Source organism: Saccoglossus kowalevskii, chromosome 14, assembly GCF_978046115.1.
Source record: "Saccoglossus kowalevskii chromosome 14, keSacKowa6.1, whole genome shotgun sequence".
Classification (NCBI taxonomy): Eukaryota; Metazoa; Hemichordata; class Enteropneusta; family Harrimaniidae; genus Saccoglossus; species Saccoglossus kowalevskii.
Window position 1 is genome coordinate 10,334,188 of NC_140654.1, and position 6,295 is coordinate 10,340,482.

Consider the following 6,295-nt stretch of genomic DNA (forward strand, 5'->3'; position numbering starts at 1 on the left):
ATTTATACCACCCATTTATCCGGCTATACGTATATTTGTGTAACCCACACTTTAAAGGGCGGCAGCCGCCACGCCGCGTCCTGTTCGATATGGGACTCATAGCGACGTATACAACGCGTGTAAAATACATTGTTTATTTACACGGAATTCGAACACACGCTGCGCGATGACCACCGTCCTTTAAATACTGTCCGTGTTTCCGGTATCATTATTGCTTTATCGTGGTTGTATCTGCAAGGGGCTTAGTGGATGTGTGCATATGCATGATATTTGACAGGTATGATGTTCAGGTACAATGTATAATGTCATGATGTGGCAAGGTAACATATCCTTAATATATAACAAGGGACCGTAAAAATGTAAAAAAAAGTACTGCGCATGCGTAAATGGCGATGTGGAAGGCATGCAAATACAAAACATACAGAAACTATATAACAAAAGGTTTAGTATACAAATACAACTAAAGATGATTATGTCAAATACGTGAATATTTGGAAGATCTGTGGATATTTCATTGTAAAGATTCAAGTAATAGTATTGTACAATTACATTAACAACAATATTTGACTGGATTTGCTATTACCCCCTTAGTCTTATCCTGTTGAGCGCCATTATCCCACCAAAATGTAACGTATATTTTTGTTAAGTTTTCTTCTAATTTTTTTGTCAAGTTTTGACCAAATGAAACTTGGCTTTATCAATTTATTTGAAAATAATAAATAATAGGCAATTTTCCGTTCAAAACAAGATCTCGCGTATAGCGTGGAAGAATGTCTGCTTTCACCCGGGATTTCTCAGTGAACGGAAAATTGTCCATTGACCAAGGGCTACGATATAAATCACGTGACATTTAATATGACTCAGTGACAGATCTTTAAAAGGAAACCACGAGAGCTCGGTTCAAAGCTCACATAACGGTCGATATGTGACCGACACGCTGTCCACTTTATGAATATGTATAAGTTGCTCATTATGCAGATCTTGTGTATAGCTACTAAAAATAATAATTCCAGTATGCAAAATTTATGAGACCAATGACACACATTCCATTGGGTTATCAGGGGGTAAATCTTTCTCCTCGGGGTTCTCCACACTTGTCAGGGGGAATCTCGTCTCGTCTCTATATCGCGTCCCCTTGAGGTGCGGGATCGGGGAAGTCACTTAAGCTTTTACAGTCAAATAAGACACATACAACGAAATACGTTTCAACTTTCGTCTTAGTCGATCAATCGAGCACTCTATAAGACACAGCGCCCTGGGGAAAAATCCCCAAGACTATCGCAAGGCTGACCCAAGACTCGCCCAAGACTGCGTCAAGGCTCGCCCCAAGTCTCTCCAGGACTGGACTTTCGACTGCGTCTCTCGTGGTGTACTCGTCAAGACCAACTCAAAATTCTCTTTATTCATTTTCAAAACTCTAACCAATTACAAGTAACCTGTAGAATGCTGTGTGGGTAATATTTTTATATTGATTTTTGTTGCATTTGCTGCAAATAGTTACCAAACAATGAAAGATCGATAGGATTGGATATACCTCTCAGCTGGCTTCACATGCATAGTTCAAGACTGCCTAACCGGTGCTTATACCAGGATTTGGTTACAGCACCTAGGCGGTATGTGGTTCATGTTCCGAGTAATCGCAAGAAATTGACATGACAATAGAAATTCATGAAAGACTGACACTCCCATGCAATTAACAGCGAGTGAAATTCCTGGGATTGAAACATATATTTTGAAGTCACTGATGTAGGCAATGAATAACTCCAAGTTGACATAAAGACGAGGTAGTTTATTTAATCAGTGCTCAACTAGAGGCTGAAATTATAATTAATTTGTTTATTTCAATTTCTCCTGAAGTCAAATAGAATACACTGGTGAAACACGGTTGTAACCGTGGGTGAAAAGGTGTTTTGGGATATAGTTTACATTGTGTATGGAGTGGTTGGGGCGGGTGTAATTTGTTCATTTCCAACTCTTATGAAGTCACATAGAATTTCACTTAATTTATTTTTGCTGACATGTTTTCAAGCATTACATGTGAATCCAATTTCACTGTGCTGTGTCTCAATAGAGTATGAGGAAATGGCATTTTCACTGGAATTTATTTCAGGGAAAAAATGTTCAGTGATAATGAAGTATTATGACAGAACCCCTTACCCTCCCCGTGGCTTTCATTGCGTATGGATGTTATTTTCACGAGTGATGCGGTGTATCCTGCTGCCGTACTTTCACGAGCGAAGCCACGGGGAGGGTGTGGGGTTCTGTTATTATTACATATGTCCCATATTTGATTATTTCATATTAAAGAAAGAACGTGCAACAAACCGGGGTAGCAATTTAGGTCGGGTCGGGAGGTTTCTGCTGGCGACGTTGCGGCGTTACCCAGTTCCAAATAAAGATTACCAACGCCAAATGAGCAACATTTTAACTGGTAATCAAGATTCATTTAATCCATGGCTAACAAGCAACATCACAAGCGAAGTTGTAGCATGCAGTACTAGTAAGTCATCCCGTCAGTGTAGTACCGCTGTAGCACGGCCTTCAGCATTGTATTCAAACGAATCACGTGGTGTGCCGTTCTCGTTCAAACCCGGGATTCGATCAATAGGGGAGTTTCAGTAAAAAAAAAACACATTGCAAATCATGCAAGTTCAAGATTTTCAAACCAATATACAAAAACAGAAACGCTCAGAGATGCAAAAGAAGGATAGATATTACTTTTCACTATACACATCTCTGTTGATACTATCCCTCACATATTCTACTCCCAATTACTCCTGCGTAAAATGGACTGGCCTCTTTTCATGTTGACATTCAGAGTAAAATCATGTGACAGACTGTTAAAATTGGCTGTTGCATACTCTTTCGCCGGTCTGGAAAATGTGTTTAATTAGCTCTCATTCAAGCAACAATGAGGATTTCCCAGTGGGAGTGAAACTATTCGACTCTGCCATTAAAAATAGGTGTGTTTTCAGCAAAAAACGAATAACCCTGAAATGCACACAGCATACTGAATTTTGGAACAAATCGTGCATTACTTACAGCAGCAGAATACCACAGAAATATCAGACGAAACATGAAAACACTATTTATTGTATTTCAGCCTGAACCCTCTATATTGCAATTCAAGGAATTAACCCCATATGTGCATCCATTTCCCACCTTGGTATCACCCACCCCTGAAAACAAACTCTTAATACCACGCTGAAGCGTTTGGTAACTAGGGCGTAACCTTCAATCATAAAGCCAATCACACTAAGTACTGAATACGTCATATATTTTGATTAATCGTTCACTACATTAATAATTGCAAATACCAACTGTCAGAAAGAGTAGTCAGAATAGCGAGGGTTATCTCGTAATTAGTTCCAAATCACTGAGTCGAGTTCCGTCCAAAACTTCAAATAGGCCTAAACGATGACAGACATAACACAGCAATTCGCTAATAATCAACTAATTAAGTCGGTCAACAGGTACGCGTAAACAAATTCATGACACATCCCTTCACCCAAAACTGAGATTATGCCTTCCGGCATTGCACGTTCACAAATCAAAGATACCGTCCTCTACTCATCGTCATACAGGTTAAATACAATACTAACAAGAGAACTGGTGATGGTTGTAAAACCATAACTGCCTCAGCTCAAAGATTGTTATGTAATACAGGGGAATGTGAAGGGAAATGTATTGTAATGTTACCTCTGTGTAATTTACAATATATCTGCATTAACCTTCACTGTGAAGGACAATGTGGGAGTTGACTTAAATGACTGGTACAAGCAAGGCTGGTCAAATTCTGCGAAATAGTAGTTAGAATTTCCAGATACGCAATCGACACATTGTGAGATATCAAAATATGGATGATAAACAGCAAGTGATATTCCAGTGATGTAGTTGGAATTGGTTGGAGTTGGAATCCGGCTACATGTACTGCCTTTTCATACCAGTTCAATTTCCTTTCATTATTACATCCAAATGTCATGATATTTAATATTTAAAACCCACCTTTATTTGACAGCCACTTTAGTTTTCACTTTTCTAAAATTATTTTACTGATCAAAAGACTTTTCACTCTAAATCATGCAATCTCCCATAGTACTTCCGCAGACACAGCGGCGATCGCCAACATACTAGTATCTACAAATAACCTCGCTCTCAGGAGCTGAGGAGTCAAAAGACTTTCCACTCCCATCATGCAATCCCCCATAGTACTTCCGGAAATACAGAGGTGATCGCCAGCATATCTACAAATAACCTCGCTCTCAGGAGCTGAGGAATGAAGAGCTCCACGTCGTCGACTTTGTTGACAGCGGAGCTAATAAAATGACTGAGGACTTGACCATTAAAAACTCTGGAGGGTAGACTTGTGCAAATTATTTTATCCTGCACCCAGTTATGGGCTACACTATATATATTTTTTTGCTTTGACATTTTCAAGTATGTTTTAAGGGATATGTTTTTATTAATATATTTTTTCCTTAGCTTCTTCTTTAGATTTGTTTTACAAAGTTGTGTTTATATATATGCTATTCAATTTCCACCTTCCTTTCTTTTGATTGTCAACCTTTAATCGTATGGTGTCAATCTGAGCGTGACCTAATTCGTGGTTATGGGGGCACTTTACAATGATGCCATTACCGCGTTGCATTGTGGGATGTGTATATATGAGTAACGACGGGCGTTGGAATACAGTGTATGTAAACCTGTTGTAGGCAATTAGTCCGTATCAGCACCGCATATAAAATATTTTGAAGTCTGCGTAACTGATAAATGTCGTCGTAGATGGCGATCTCAGACGCGGTGTGTGTCTAAGTACGAAACTCGAAACCCGACACTTTGCAACCGCCTTGATGAATGTATTGTGACGTATTTTGACCCCGAATTCTGACCTTGCATTCTGGCTACATTTACTGCCCTTTCATACCACTTCAGTTTCCTTTCATTATTTCATCAATATTTAAAACCAACCTTCATTTCACTCACTCACCAGTCACTCTAGTTTTTACTTTTCTAAAATTATTTTACGATCAAAAGACTTTCCACTCCCAGCATGCAATCCCCCACAGTACTTCCGGAAACACAGAGGCGATCGCCAGCATATCTACAAATAACCTCGCTCTCAGGAGCTGAGGAATAAAAGGTATAAATCAAAAAGAGTAAAACACACTAATTAAGTACAATGATTATAAAGTCTAAATACAATGGTTATAAAGTCATAAATATCAACGGTTATAAATCAAAAACAAGGGAAAGGCTACCAATCGACTCACTTTTCTCAAACAGTCCGCCGAGGGTAACCCTTCGCTGCACTGTCTCTGTTACTAAGGTTACAAACTCTATATCAAAAGGTAAAAAAAACTAAGGCGTGGCGGTGTAACCAAGCGATCAGCCAATCGCTGCAATCGACAGCATGATCACGTGATTACCAGGGATGCGTCTCTCGGTTAAAGCATTGCAAAGCGGTAACTAATAAACAATGAATAAACAAGCTATTAATCAAACTCCTGTCACATACGCTTATAAACTTCAACTGAACTCACAAGTCGTTAATCTAAACACAAGTCATACGGCGTGGAAACGGAATGCAAAGATAAAGCTATCATAACACATTACTCCTCTGGCAAAAAGACGGGAAGGCTAAAACGATAAAACTACTGAGTTACATATAATCCTGTCAATCATGAACAAAAGCTTGCGTTATCAAACAATACGTATATAAGCGCACCAAACTCTCACCTCAAAAAGACATTAAAAAATGTTACAAAGGTGCTATCAACTCAAAAAGCGTCAGAAGTATTCCGGAACTTTTTGTTCAATTTTCGATGTCGTTTTGTGGAAAAATTAGTTCCGTGACTATATTTTTATTTCAGAATTTTGAGCATTATAGTAACCCAAGCCCTCTTGCTGGATTTCGAAGTTTTTTTAATAGTGGCTAACTACTGTGAAATACTAGTACTTTATTTTCACTTGGAATTAATTTTCGCTGAAGGAATGATTCAGTGAAATAAAATCCAGTGAATTTACCTTTGTTTATATATATATATTTTACATATAATTCGTCAAACATCAGTGAAAATAAATTCCTTACAAAACACCCAAAAAGTCTTTTCAGTGAAAATTACTTCCAGGTGAAATAAAGTATTCTACAGTACAGTACGTTTTTTCTTGTGTATTTCACTCAGATGGCGACATGCCATGCTGACAATATTCAGCAAATTGACGACAGCTGTTCCATTTACTTTTGAAGTTGCCTGCTTTCTTCCCAATTCGCTCTTTTGCTCTTCCGACCGTATCA